The 14,954-nt window shown below is 45.6% G+C and overlaps 1 long non-coding RNA gene across 1 annotated transcript; it reads right to left on the bottom strand.

Annotated features, from left to right (window-relative positions):
- Window positions 1–1,761: 1,761 nt before the first annotated feature.
- LOC121039757 (uncharacterized) lies at window positions 1,762–2,843 on the bottom strand. The gene is made up of 2 exons (XR_005794972.1): window positions 2,749–2,843; window positions 1,762–1,964 (listed from the first exon to the last, which is right to left on the bottom strand). It is a non-coding gene; the product is annotated as an uncharacterized LOC121039757 (long non-coding RNA).
- Window positions 2,844–14,954: the final 12,111 nt, after the last annotated feature.

Raw genomic sequence — 14,954 nt, 5'->3', positions numbered from 1 at the left:
GGGTTGTGGGATTAAGCCCTGAGTTGGGATCCGTGCCGAGTGTGGTGCCTGCTTTGGATTTTCTCTCTCTTCCTTTCTCTCTCTCTGTCTCTCAATCTGCTCCTCTCCCCCTCTCACTCTGTCTCTACAATAAAACAAATAAATCATTAAAAAAAAAAGGGGGGGAGGATTCATTGAAAACAAAGTCACACAATAAGAATTGGCAAAAGGTGGCCCGTGGGCCAAACCTAGCCCATAAAAGGCCAGCAAGTTAAGACTGGTTTTCATATTTTTTAGTGGTTGGGGGAAAAGCTTTTTTTAAGGAATATTTTGTGACATAAAAATTTATGAAATTCAAGTTTCCATAGCCACAAATAAACTTTTGTTAGAACCTATCCATGCTCATAGCGTGTATGGCTGCTTTCACGTTACTAACTCTGCGTTGAATAAAGTCGTTTATCGTTATTCACCATAATCAACTTCTATAAAGTTACCAGGAATACTGAATTAGCAAACACTGAACCATTGCTCTTGAGGGAAATACAGGGTGAGGGGCCTCCAAGCCTTGGTCACAACATTTTTGTCAACAGATGAATATATAACCTTATTTTGTGTGTATTTATGTTAAAAGAAATTTCATTTTCCTGTATTATTTATTCATGGACATTGCACACGTGGCCAACTTGTGCTGGGACAAAACTTGGCTGGCCTACACAGTTTTCCCCTTTTAAGGCCCATCACAGCCTTCTTGCCCGTAGAGCATTGACAGCCCTACAGCACTACGCTTGGGCGCTATCTTAAACATGGCGATCACTCACAAAACACACACAAAAACCATGACACTAAATAGACCACCGAAAGGACATTTGTGTGCAGTATGAAAGCCGAAATGAGAAGACAGAAGGTTGCCTTGTTCACCGTCACAGCTGGGAACGTAGGTGTCTGGTGAGTCACGTTTTTCAATGCTCTGCACATGTCCCTGAATAACTAACTACAAAGGCACCACCAGTATTGCCTTGGGGATTATAAATAAATTTCAGTGGGGCGCCCGGGTAGCTCGGCCGGTTAAGCAACCGACTCTTGATTTCGGTTCAGATCATGATCTCACGGTTCGTGAGTTCAAGCCCCTCATTGAGCTCTGAGCTGATAGTGCAGAGCCTGCTTGGGATTGTCTCTCCCCTTCTCTCTCTCTCTCTCTCTCTGCCCCACCCTAAAGTGCCTGCTCTCTCTCTCTCTCTCTCTCAAGATAAGTAAATAAGCTTAAAAAAATAAAATAGATTTAAATAAATAATTTTTAGTGAGGGGGCAAATTTCTAACTATGGAATCCAATTATAACGAAGATCCACTCTTCTCACAGCAGAGAACCGTGTGGACCATAAAATACACAATTTTACTGGATGGCCCTTCATGAAAAAGTTTGCCAGCCCCTGCTCTACAGTGTTTTCTCAGCCTTCCCCCCAAAGAGAGTGAAACAGGACAACAAAGGGACACCATAGTGGTATCCAAACTAGAGAGCACTCATAGGAAGAGCAAAATGAAATCATTCACGAGGTCAGAAAACTGGGAGTTCATGTAATTGAAACCGTAGAGTAAAGCTTCAGTTTCTTCTTGCCTCAGATCTTCTGGTTTTCATTCAACAAACCAGTATTTTCCAGTACCTCTCATTTGCATGGGTCTGTACCCAGAGTCGAGTTTAGTTAGTAACCCCCTTCCTTGGTCAGTGTGTTGCGGACGGAAGCAGTAAAGGGTGGGAGAGGAGAGAGGACTTGACACAAAGCCTGGCCAATTTATAATAGACTGTTTATGTACTTGGATAATCAGCTTCTGCAACAGATTATGTGAAACACTTTGTTTGCTTGTATGGCGTTCTGGTCGCAGAAAAGATCTGAGACGGCTCACAACCGAAGCACGTCAGCTGGAGCGAGAAGAGCGGGTGGGTAGGTGAGGGGGGTCTGAGAAGTGATCCGATACAAGCAGGCAGTCCCTAGGGGCCAGGGATTGTTACCGTGAGTTTCGGGTTCGATTCTGAGGTTCCCAGCTCAAAAAACTCCGGTTGGGGGAGATAAAAGTCAGTTCTGACGGCAAACTCCGAGGACAGGGACTTTCTGCTAGTCCTCAGGAGTAGACCGGTTTCCTGATGTGAGGTTTCTCAGAGTGAGACCAGGAGGGGCAGGGGCCCAGCTCCACAAACCCAAGCAGATCCAAACCAAATGCTTAACGGCTTCCTACCCCCATGAAAATGCAACTCTGTATTTTCTTTGGAACCTAAACGTTAAATGTCTGAGTATTTACTTTTCCCATGTCTGGCTGTACCCAAAGAAAACACCTAAAGTACCAAGAAGCGTGATACACTGAGTAATTTTGAAATAGCCCTTCACGGGGGACATTCTCGTCCAGCCTCTGGCTAAGGGTTGGAAGGCATCAGGTCAGCGCTGAGAGAGACCATAGTTTGTTGTTAACTGAAGTGCAGTCCGTATAGACTAGAAATTTTAGACGGCTGTGGAGTGTGAAGGGCCAGCAGGCAAAGCCAGGAACTTTTCTCAGGAAACACTTCAGGGTCCACCCCAGCCTTGAACAAGCCACCGCTTTATTCTACAGGGAGGGCTAGAGGTGATTTCATCCTGGAAGATTTTCAAAGGCCACCACCCCATGAAAAAATTCCAGCAATGCTTACATTTGCATGGCCAAAAAAAAAAAAAAAAAAAAAAAGCATGTTTCTCCTAAGACCCTCATGGAGACCAGTATACATGAAGTCCCTTTATGCTTACCCTGACCCTTAGTCTAGGTGACATATTTCTTCTTCCTGTTTCTTGACATGGAAACAGAGTCTCAGACAGATTAAGGACTGGAGTCCCAGAATTCTGATCCCATTGAAATTTTCCATCAGTCACGTGCTATTACTCCCAGCTACCCGTGCTCAGTGATGTCATAGTGGAGCCCCGTGTGGAATATGAAGTAACAGGCTGTGTGCTGGGCGACAGCAGAAGTCACCTGCACCCCAGGAGCACACGCACCACAGCACTGTCAGCTCAGCCTGGACACAAACCGATGTCATTCCCAAGCCTCGCAGTGTGGGCTGGCCAATCCTCACGGGGGTCAGAGTTCATCCTAGCTGCCCAAAGACCTCACCATCGACCTGAGCATTAGATTTTTACGGAGGGGAGTTCACTAGAGCGGGATCACACAGCGAGTCCTTGAACTGGGCATCCATGTATTGAAATTCACTCCTCCCTCTCCCTGTCCACCCCCTACCCTCTGCAAGAAGTCTCTACAGGTTTCTAAGCCGATCCGCACACCTGAGACCAAGCAGGTGCTAAAGATAATGCTAAAAATATGATCAGACGAGTAGACCATAAGCCCTTTCATGTCGAGGATTAATTTGAAGGGATTTGTCAAGCGCAGAGGTCTTCTCCTGGCCTGGTGGAATCCAGACTCTCCTTGTACTGGGGTGGAGAATCCCCTTCCGAAATCGCGTCTTTGAACCAGGATGCAGCTCTCTCGGGAAGCGTTAAAAAGTTACGAGTCTCAGCTCGGAGCCTGAACATGAAACCTCAGCCCTTCAACCTCACTTAGGTCTTTTTATTTTTCTTCCCAGATTGCTGCAACCAAACGAACTCCATTGCTCCTAGCAGTGAATCCCAGAGGTGAGGCTTGAGGCAAGGATAAGGGAGTGTGAGAAGAGGCCCTTTATCTGGGATGAGAAACGTAGGATTGAAAACAGAGGGTGGTGATTCAATTACATATCATACGTTTCCTGTCCATTACAGACTAATGTCAGACAGTTCAAAGATTTTGCTTCTTAAAGCTTCGATTTCTATTTGTGGGCTGTTAGTGCTGAGTGAAATAAATATCTTCAGATTTAATTGCTTGTTATTTTTTAAAGGAGAGGTTTTTTTGTTTTTTTTTTTTTAAAGAATAGGTGAGTAGGTAAATGAGTTGAAAAGTTAGCTAAGGTACAATCACCCCTGCCAGGATGCATGTAAAACAGAATCCCAAGGAAAATCATCAGTGTCATTTGAAGCCGAGAGATGGAATGCAATTGCAAACAGCTGTGGTAAAGCCCTAGCTCACTGAGAGCTTAATACAAAGGAGGAGGAACATACCTTGTGAGCATCTGGCGTTGAGTCTCACTCTTGCCATTTTCTGGAAAGAAATCAAAAAAAGACCCAGCATCCAATGTCAATGTGTTTGTCCATCCTTACCCTAATTGAGATTTCTTCCAGGCTCCATTAGCCCTCACTCTGAGGACAGATGCTTATTTAGATTGATTGTGTTGCAGAGTCCAGACTGATAACGGGGACAAGAAAGATACATACCCACAGTCCAGTTTCCTCTGCATCTCTCATTAAGGGGGTGTTCACAGAGCCCTCCAGATACTCTCTTATAAATTGTTAGATTTCAGTTTCCCCAGTTAGGTGGAGGCTCCGAGTCAGCAAAGAGCCACATCTGCTGTTGACTGTGTCCCCTGGACCCTTGCTTATAGTAGGTGTTTGGCAATGTTTGCTGGAAGCTGTAGGCATGGTCTGGAGCAAAAAGTTCCTCCTCCAGCACGTGCAGACCAGGAGGGAGCCCTCCTTCCCCTCCACTTGTCTGAGCCTGGAACTGAACCTGAGCTTTTCCTGGTAGAAACTACATATCCTTCATCCTCTGTCTTCGAAGGCAAGTCTTGCTGTAAAGCCGATTGTCTGATCTGTTTCACACTTTTTTGGAGCTCTGGGCATATGACAGGTACTGGGTTAGGTGTTGCGGACAGAGAAGGAAGTAATGTTTGCCCCTGAAGAGGTGACTGTCTGGTAGGGGCAGCACCAGGCCAAAACCCAAACAAATCAAAACAAAGCACAAATCCAGACGATGACAAAATCGTGTGGCAAAACAGAGCCTGGAGGAAAGACACTTCACCCAGCCCTGGGGGCCTTCTTAGAGTCTCTTGATGCGTGGATTAGAGTGAGCTAGGCAGGGTTAAAAGTTTCCACTCAGCTGTTTCGCAGAAGTGTTTGGACACGTGAGCAGGCAGGACCTTTGAGTCACCTGGAGGACCGCCTGTGGCTTGGCTGATCAGCGGCCAACTGAATAACCTGGACGTGAGTAGGGGAGGAAGATTGGCCGTGGGTTTCCAACCTCTTCGTCAGCCAGGATACCGGCTCTATTTTGTTTTGTTTATTTTGTAATCGTCAGGGACTTCACATTTTGAAACCTGATGTCTGGCAATGAAAGTGCATGAAGCCAAACTAACTAATTAGTTTTTCTAATTATAATTTATCAAAACCACATGTTATCATATTACCTCCAGTTGAAGCTTCTGATTATCACAGGATAGCAAGGAACACCATCTGGGGAGGATGAAATTCTCTATAAATCAGCAAAGTGTTTTAACCAATTTGTACAGATTTACTGTGCTAAGATGTGATTTGCATCATTTTGTCTTTTAAACTTTATTTATTTTGAGAGACAGCGTGAGTGGGGGAGAGGTGGCGGGGTGGGGGTGGGGGTGGGCACGGAGAGGGAGAATCCCAAGCAGGCTCTGTACTGTCAGCACAGGGCCCGAGGTGGGGCTCGATACCACGAACCGAGATCACAACCTGAGCCGAAATCAAGAGTCAGATGCTTTCCCGATTGAGCCACCCAGGTGCCCCTTGTGTTTTGTTTTTTAAAGATATTAAAGTAGTAACCAGTTCTTTATTCTGGTAAACACTAGCCTTGTGAATCAGAGACTGTGTTGGAATATCAGAGAGTCTAGGGCAATTTCTGACTTTTTTTTTTTTTTTTTTTGCGAATGTGCTCACTTATTTCATTAAGTTTTTTGGTTGACGTAAGTCACTCTTTTTCCCATTCTACTTCACCGTGAAGCTTCCAGCTCATCACGGAAGGGATTCATGAACAGAAGTCATTGTCTTCAATAAGCTAGGGTATTCGAGGACCTAAAACATCAAGCTAAGAAAAAAAATAAATCCGTGGGTTCCTGATAATTATCAAGGAGCCCATCTCCTTACCTGGCCCTGGAATCTTTTATGAGGTGACCTGTAGGCACGTGGTCAGCACTCCAGGGCACGGGCGGGGCCGCTCTGTTCCTCCTGAAGCCAGGCCACCTCCCATCACCCACGGTTTCAGCTGCCTCCTTTATACTCTTCCAAATGCGCGCCTTAGCCCAGGCTTCTCTCTGGAACTCTCCTCCCAGATTTCCATCACCCATGGGACAGCTGCACTTAGGTCACCTGCAGAATCCGCAATCCACCCACAATTTACGTCGCCAGACTTTCCCATCCGCTTCTCAGATCTGTTTCTGCTCCCGCCTGAACCGCTTAGCTCAGAAGGCCGCACGCATCACCTTCGGTCCTGGCTGCGGGGCTGGGCTTTCCTGGAGTGCGGGCCTCATGGTCAGTCGCCCTCTCACTCTAAAAAGACTGTCACCAAATCCTGCCCGTGCTGCCTCCTGATTAACCGGGTTCAACGGCTCCTCCTGCTTCACCCCCAAGCCACCCTCTTGGCCCTGTCGCTCACGGTCTCCTGTGGGTATTACTGCAAGGGACTCCTTTGCTGTTCTCCTGATGCCTTCCGGCTGAACCTACCCTCCACGGCACCTGCAGACTTCTCTTTTAAATAGTGAGACCCAGTTGTATTGCCCCTCTCCTTCAAGGCTTTCCAAAGCGTCCTGTTGCCAGCAGGGTGGCCTACAAATTCCTTCGAATGGTATGCAAGTTTGTTCTCCATCCAGGAGCCACACTCCTCCAGGCTGCCCGCCCAGAATGCCTTCCCCTTCCTCGCTGTCATCCTTCAGCACCCAGCTCACGTGTCATCTCCTGCTCTGGGCCTCTGGGTGGAGAATCCACTGGAGCACATTTTACTGGAATTACTTGTCTGTCTCCTTGAAAAAAATGACACGCACCTCCAAGTCGAGAGAGGCGGCACTCTTCTTTGCCTTTCCTCTGTTCTCAACACGTTTGTGACTGATTAACCACGTAAAAATCTAGGCCACTGGTGCGGGAATCTAGAGACATCATAGGGATATGAAGCTGTCAGGCCTTCACCAGGGGGCCTGGCCACCCAAGCTTGGACAGTATCAATCTTAATTAATATTAAGCAATCATTTAAGCATCAGTCTTAATTAATATTAATCTTATGGATAGGTATCGTTTATTTCAGCTTGTGTTTAAACTGGGAAATAATAGGAAACAGACATTCAGAAGTAATATTTACATGGTGCCTCTGATACGTTGGGCACGGTTCTAATGTCTTTATTATGATTGTCTTCACTTTGCAGACATGAAAACTGAGCCTAAGCAACCATTTCCCCGAGATCACACAGTCGGTCTAAGTTGTGGTTTGACCTCTGAGAATCTGTCCAGAGTCTGTGCTCGTACCGACGACATAACAAGAGCTCCAGAATGATAATGGACAGAACAGCAGCTAACGGACCCTGAGCGCTTACCGTGTGCCACAAGCAGGTTCTGTTCCAAATGCTTTATGTGATTTCTCTGGGGGAACCCGGACCACTGAACCAGCTGCGCTTTGTTTTCCTCGTCTGCAAAATGGGATAATAGTGCCTCCCAACCTCAAAGGTTTACAGCGAGGATTAAATAGGATCGGACGTGGAAAAACCAGAGTCGGGCAGACCTGCCACTGAAAGGAACCGGTAATCACGCAACCCCAGGGCTCCTCACGGCTCTCAGGAGTAACGATGGGGGAGTAGAAACGACAGCCTGGCCGGTAGTGGGAGGGCCCGGTCCCAGGAGAGTCAGAGGTGTGAGTGAGGGTCACACCAGGGCACCTTGCTGGAGGTAAACACAGAGAAAGGGCTGACACTGAAAATCGGGCATCTGCTGTTTTACTGGGGAGAAAAAACTTACCTCCTCGGGGGTGACTCTTCCCCGGATGTGGGCCCTGGCCCATTTGTTGCTGTGGCTGAAAACCTGTGGGTGGTCGCAGCCTCCCTAGCTCTGCTTTTGCTTCAGGGAAATTAGACTTTGGGTTCGACCATCTCAGAAGTCCCGTCCAGTTCAACATTCTCTGACTCCACGGCGCCCCCTAGGTTCTGACTCACCAGGATACTTTATTAGCCTGTCCTTCCTTGCCTTCCCAGAGGAAGGCGTGTCTTTCAAAGCCACCTTTCCTCCTGTGAGCCCATGGTTTCCCTCCCGCAGAGGGACTTGGAAGCCCTGTGTATCCCTCCCCTCTCCATTGGTGCACTTCCTTTGTCTTCAAACCTATAAATTCATGCCCCCTTAGTTACTTCCACCCATGTATACCTGCCCCTGAACTTAAGAACATTCCCCGGCCCCCCCCCCCCCCGGGGCGCCTGGGGGACCTCAGTTGGTTAAGTGACCCACTCTTGGTTTCGGCTCAAGTCCTGATCTCATGGTTTGTGAGTTTGAGCCCCACATTCCAAGTTCAAGCTTGGGATTTTCTCTCTCTCCTCCCTCTCTGCCCTTCCCCCACTCTCCCTGTCTCTAGTCTCTCTCAAAAATAAAAAAAAAAACATGGGGCGCCTGGGTGACTCAGTCGGTTGAGTGGCCGACTTCGGCTCAGGTCATGATCTCGCGGTCCGTGAGTTCGAGCCCCGCGTCGGGCTCTGTGCTGACAGCTCAGAGCCTGGAGCCTGTTTCGGATTCTGTGTCTCCCTCTCTCTGACCCTCCCCCATTCATGCTCTGTCTCTCTCTGTCTCAAAAATAAATAAACGTTAAAAAAAAATTTTAAAAAAACTAAAAAAAGCAAAAAATTATAAAAAAATAAAAAAGGAAAAATTTCCCCAAATCTACTTTCTCTGACCACCACCCTATGGCGGCTGTCTCCTTTACCTGCCCAGCTTACTGAGTGACCATTAGCTCTGTCCCCAATGTCTTACGACCTCCTTTTCTATTCCCTCTATAACAACTTTAGATAGCTCTCCTTGGCCAAAGCAGGCAAATGATAAAGATCCTGAAGACTATCTAGCAGAGATAGGCTGAATATCTATATGTTAATAGAAGCAAGAGAAACACAAAGTGACCTTTCTGCTTTGTAAATTAAAGGGATCCTAAGAAAACTAAAAATGCTTTTGTTTCTAAAGTGGTTTTTTTTTTTTTTCAGGGATGTGGGGTGGGGAGGGGAGGCACATGCAGGTGTGAGAGGTGACAGAAACGAAGAAGGAAAGGAATGAGGAAAGAGGGAACAGCCAACTTTAGAGGCCAGGAGAGGGCCCTGGGTGTAAGGCTGGTTTGTAGGATTGAGAGAGAAAAGTCACAGGAGAGACAAGGAAGAGATATGGCCAGAGGGGAGCAGATCCACATGTCAAGAGGACAAGAAAAGGAAGAGGCCAAGAAGTTAGGGTGACAAGTGAAGTAAGAAATGGCATTTCATCAGGCAACAGAAAAGTCTGGCTCTTTGGGCGTCTCCAAAACCAGACGCATATGCAGGAGGGGTGACCCCTGACTTCAGGATTTTAGTGAGTGTATTTTAGTGACTGGACACCCTGCATTAGTCCTTCTTTTGTTTACTTCCTTCTCATACTGCTTCTTTCTTCTTTTGTGGCTTAAATGAGGGTTTTGTCTTTTTTTTTTTTTTCAACGTTTATTTATTTTTGGGAGAGAGAGAGAGAGACAGAGCATGAACGGGGGAGGGGCAGAGAGAGAGGGAGACACAGAATCGGAAACAGGCTCCAGGCTCTGAACCATCAGCCCAGAGCCCGATGCGGGGCTCGAACTCCCGGACCGCGAGATCGTGACCTGGCTGAAGTCGGACGCTTAACCGACTGCGCCACCCAGGCGCCCCTGAGGGTTTTGTCTTATTTGGAGGCACTGTTCCTTATACTCCTTGATGTATCTCCATTTGTACTCTTCTTGGGATTCAACGGAGTTAGGATCAGAGAAAACTAGAACGTGGATGAAAGCAAATAAACAGAGTGAGTCTTCTTATTCTGTTAGGTCTGCTGGGTCACGAAGAGGCAAAAATCACAGAAAACGCAATCGTGAAGTTTAGATGGCCGCTGGCCCCTTTGATGTCAGGCTGAACCACCTGCTGAAGTCATGAATAGTCCTGTTGGATGACTCAGGGTAGAAGGCCCCACTGGAGATGCCCACTGGTGGCACTGGAGGCCGAGATCAGTCTGACATGAGAGTGTTGGTGGCATTAGGTTGGTTAAAAACAAACCAACAAGCCAACAGCTACACCTTGATCCTGCCTTCCCAGGCAGGTCGCTTTGCTTCTGGAAATTTGGCATCTTCTTTTCTTTCCACAAAGTTACAGGAGAATACATTCCATTTTCAGCCTTCTGGGTCTTGGGATAAAATATCCTCTATCTCTTTGAGATATTGCAACCTTGTGCATGGTCCTGAGGGTTCAAATTTCTTTTTGCTTTAATCATCTTTACAGACTGTGTGAACTTCAAAAATAGAGCTTGGCTTATCTTTGTTATTGGAAAACATACATCCTATCAGCCAGCCCTGGAAGTCAGGACAACTAACATCTCTGGAGCGTGACATTAAATCCCCCATTTCTTTAATTATCTTCCGTGCTAAGTGCTTGCTTGAGCAGGGGGAGGAACCTTCACTAAGCTTCCACGGGAGGAGTGGGCAGCCTTGGATGGTCTTTAGCTTTAAAAACCTTCGTAAACTGCTTTTCGCTGAGAGCACTCTCAGATCATGTATCACAAAAGTTCTTTCACACTTCTTCCTAAGAGGCTTCTTTCTAGCTTTGGTGAGCTGTTGTAAGTAATATGCATTAGTACTGAAAATAAGAAAAGAAATAGGTTACTTTAGTAAATTATCCTGTTTAATATGACAGATCTTTGACAACTTTGAAAAAGGATAAAGCAGGTAAAGAAATATCCCTTTGAGGCAGCAAGCTAGGAATGCTTGTGGAAGATATATTCTTGCCTTGGAATTGCTACCGCCGACTTCAGTGTTCAGACGTCCCATTGTTATCAAACCTAGATCAGGAGTCCCTACATTGGAGGATACCCTGGGTGCGGACAGCTGAGGCCAAGTGGCGTCACCAACATGAAAGGAAGCTTGGGCACCAGTGATGAGATAAAGGGTGGGGACAGGCTCAGACCACGCAGGGACAACTGTTTCTGTCCAGAGCAGCAACATCTGTGAGGCTTCCTTTGCTTGCAGCCAACAGAACAGAATATTCGGAATTATTAAACATTCTTTCAGATCAGCTACATCTTTATCTCTGGTTTGGAAAAGTACACATGCTCCAGCAGCAAAGGAAAGAGGTCATCCAGTTCAAGCTTGAGAAACACAAGAAGCTGGTCATAGGTTAGAGGAGACACAGTCTCATGGCTGGTGGAATGTGGAGTTACCTGAGCTGAAATGTGACCAGGGAGATTTTAATAAAAATTTACCATATTTTCTTCTTTCTTTCCTTTCCTCTCTTCCACTCTTCTCCCCCCCACCCCATTCCCTTCCCTCTCCTCCTCTCTTTCTTTCTTTCCTTTCTTTTCTCTTTCTCTTTATTTCTCTTCTTCCTTCCTTCCTTCCTTCCTTCCTTCCTTCCTTCCTTTCTTCTTCTTTAAGAATTTTGTTATAGGTGGAAGAGAGATGGGAATTGGATTCCTTGGAAATATTCTTTGATTTTTGAAATAGAACTTGCACCAATATAGTATCCACTAGCTACATGTGGCTATTTAAATTTAAACTAGTCAAAAATTAAAAAATTTTGAAATGTTTATTTTTGAGAGAGACAGAGCATGAGTGGGGGAGGGGCAGAGAGCGAGAAAGAGACCTAGAATTTGAAGCAGGCTCCAGGCTCTGAGCTGTCAGCACTGAGCCCAACACGGGGCTCGAGCTCATTGACAGTGAGATCATGACCCGAGTCACAATGGGATGCTTAACTGACTGAGCCAACCTGGAGCCCCAAAGCTAACAAAAAAGAAATGAAAGCAAGCGTTCAGCATCTTGGTTGCATTGGCCACATTTCCAGTGTTCAACAGCCACATGTGTTAGTACCTACTCTAGTAGCACAGAGAGGGAATATTTCCATCACGGCAGAATGTTCTATTGTACAGGCCGCTCTAGAATGTCTTGAGCCCCTTTGCAAATATTAGAGTCCCAAATATTTGAGTCCCTTTGCAAATATTAGATAGCTACTTTATTTCTTTAAGCCTCCCGACCTCTTTGAGCTTTTTCATTTATAAAATCAGTCTAATGAGGCCTCCTTCAAAGGACTGCTATGAAATTTACATGTGACATTTACTGTATGTAATACACACATCCCAGTACCTCACACGTTATAATGCTTAATATGCGGTAGCTTAACAAGTCCATTCAGACTTGAGCCAAACACACTTGTACTTGAAGAGTACCTGTAACCTACAAAGCTTTTTGAAACAATTTCCTTGAGAATTAGACCATTTTTAGAGCATCAAGTCTTTCACCATGGTTGATGAGAGCCATTCTCAGAGTCACAAGGAGAGCGAGGCTTTTGCTTTCCAAAATGCTTTGCATCTTGATAGGAGAGAGAGAGAGAGAGAGAAAGAGAGAGAGAGAGAAATGAAAATTCCCCATGAGGGGCCGTGTTTCTAGCCCTGAACTAATTTTTTTTTTTTAAGTGCAATGAGATGAAAAATCTCTGCAAGGAGGTGTTTATGCGATAGGTGTCAACACAGCCTTGGGCCCAGACAGCCAAACCGCGGCCCTAATGGGAACTGTGTATACACAGCAAGGGTAATTACTTTGGGCTGCCGCTGCCAACATGATTTAGCAAACTCCCTGCCTGCAAAGGACTGATCATCCCCTGGAGAATGGGCCCAAATTCATTGCAACTGCACAGACCCACCTGAGTTCCCCCCCTGCCACAGGCTCTTTGAGGTCTTTTGTAATTTGCGTTCCTTAGGCAAATGGAATTTAAATTCCTTAGGCAAATTTCATCCTGATGGAACACCAAGATGGCATGCATGCCATGATCTCATTGTTTAGGATTTCTGCTTTATAATCATTAATGTATGCTTCAACAGGCGGGTGAGGTAAAGCATTTGGGCCAAATCCCACTTTGCTTTCACGAAAGCTCCTTCACCTTTCAATAGCTCTTGCTTTTCAAAGCACCTTCGCAAAGATCTCAGTTGTATTTCGTGGCATGCTTGTGTGGTGGGAATCCCGGCATAATGAGGTACTGCAGAAAGTCACAGGACCGGGGTTCTGGTCCTGGGATGCAAGTTAAGAAGCCTGTAGGGAGATGTTCCCTTTGTAACCCTGAAGCAATGCAAGATCAGAGGGGTTGGGCAGGTTGCAGTCAGAGCACAAGCCTATTCTGTGCTGGCAGGTGGAGGGGAATCTCTCCTGTTTCACAGGGAGGCCCAAGTGGAGTCTTTGTACATTTCAAACCATATATTCAATTTGCGAACACAACTGTAAGGTCTTTCAAGCCTTAACTTGAAACAAAACTTTGCCTCATATTTATTTTTACCTATGTAATTTCACCTTAAGCATCTCAGGAATAGGGACAATTGACTTCGAGATGTGGATTAATGTGATTATTTTGCTATGAACCTCCATTTTTCCTAGAGTTCTTCTCAATTTTGATGCTGGGGCCATATGGATTGGCTGTTACGATGAGACATTTATCTCCTAATTAGGTAAGGTCAACAAAGGGGCAATGGACGGGTAGTGGACCTGGGCTGGAGTCTTGATTCCTTCTTCTGGCTCTGGGGACCTTAATTTGTTACTACCTAAGGTATATCCTCATTTTAGAATAATACTTACGCTTCATGGGGTATGTGTGAAGCTTAAATTAAGTGTGTAAAGTGCACAGTAGTAGAATAAAGACCCATGAATGGTGCTACAAAATTCTACACACCATTATAGCCTTTGTCCTTGCCTGTACACACACACACACACACACACACACATACACACACCCTAACTAGTGATGTTAGAAAGTACTGATTTGGGGGCATCTGGGTGGCTCAGTCAGTTAAGTGTCCGACTTCGGCTCAGGTCATGATCTCACGGTTTGTGAGTTCGAGCCCCACGTCGGGCTCTGTGCTGACAGCTCTGAGCCTGGAGCCTGCTTCAGATTCTATGTTTCCTCTCTCTCTATCCCTCCCCCGCTTGTGCTCTGTCTCTGCCTCTCAAAAATGAACAAATGTTAAAAAAAAAAAAGTACTGATCTGGATCATTTTCCTTTATTTTTCTTTACATTTTACTTACTTTCCAGAAAAATCTCACTTGTCTCAATCAGCTCTTAAAAAGAAATCTCTTCAAGAACTATTTGTTAGAATTTTCCAAGTTATTCTATCTACGAATTGGTAAGCAAGATGCTTTGCATATCGTTATCTTGAGTTTTGTTCAATTAAGATCTTAAGCTGCCCCCCTGGGTACACAGGAACCTGTCCTCAGTCAGGACGTGGTGTATCATTTCTACGTTAGTGTCTGTGAGATTTCAGTTCCGGGAGGGCAGGGTGAGGTGCTCACTGCTGTATCTTCAGGACTGAGCACAGTGTGAGGTAAACAGTAGGGGCTGAATAATTGACTCAACTGAATCTGTAATGGGGTCTGTAAGGATGTCTCCTCCATCCTGGTAACCTCCTGCAGCCTGTTAAACAAAATAGTAGCTATGTCAGGCTTAATATGTTATGTTTTGATCTTTATTTTATTCAGTTCTGAGGAAACCAGGTCTGGAGGCAGGGACACACATTAAAAAAAAAAAAAAAAAAAGGCTTTGTGTCTTTTTAAAAATTACGAGGTTTGGTTTTTTCCCTTTACTATGCCCAGAGTGAATGTCCAAATAAAACCTCTTCTAAAAGGGATATCAGTTTCCAAGAAACAAGATTGATTAAAATTGCATCACAAAGAACTCTTCAATTTACCATCAGCGTCCACAGCCCCTATATAGGGTCTCCGCACGTCTTCACCAGTTTATACTTTAAGATCCCATTAGGTGGATCCCAGAATGTCCACTCTGTACAATCTCAAAATGGGCAGTGATGAACCAAAGCGAGGGCTTAGTCGGCATCCTAGATTCTCTTCCTTTTCAAATGACAGAAGCTAATTCAACCAG

Source organism: Herpailurus yagouaroundi, unplaced genomic scaffold (assembly GCF_014898765.1).
Source record: "Herpailurus yagouaroundi ecotype Mexico unplaced genomic scaffold, PumYag 181, whole genome shotgun sequence".
Classification (NCBI taxonomy): Eukaryota; Metazoa; Chordata; class Mammalia; order Carnivora; family Felidae; genus Herpailurus; species Herpailurus yagouaroundi.
The sequence above is the reverse complement of the archived record's forward strand: the minus strand, read 5'-3'. Positions and strand labels throughout refer to the sequence as shown.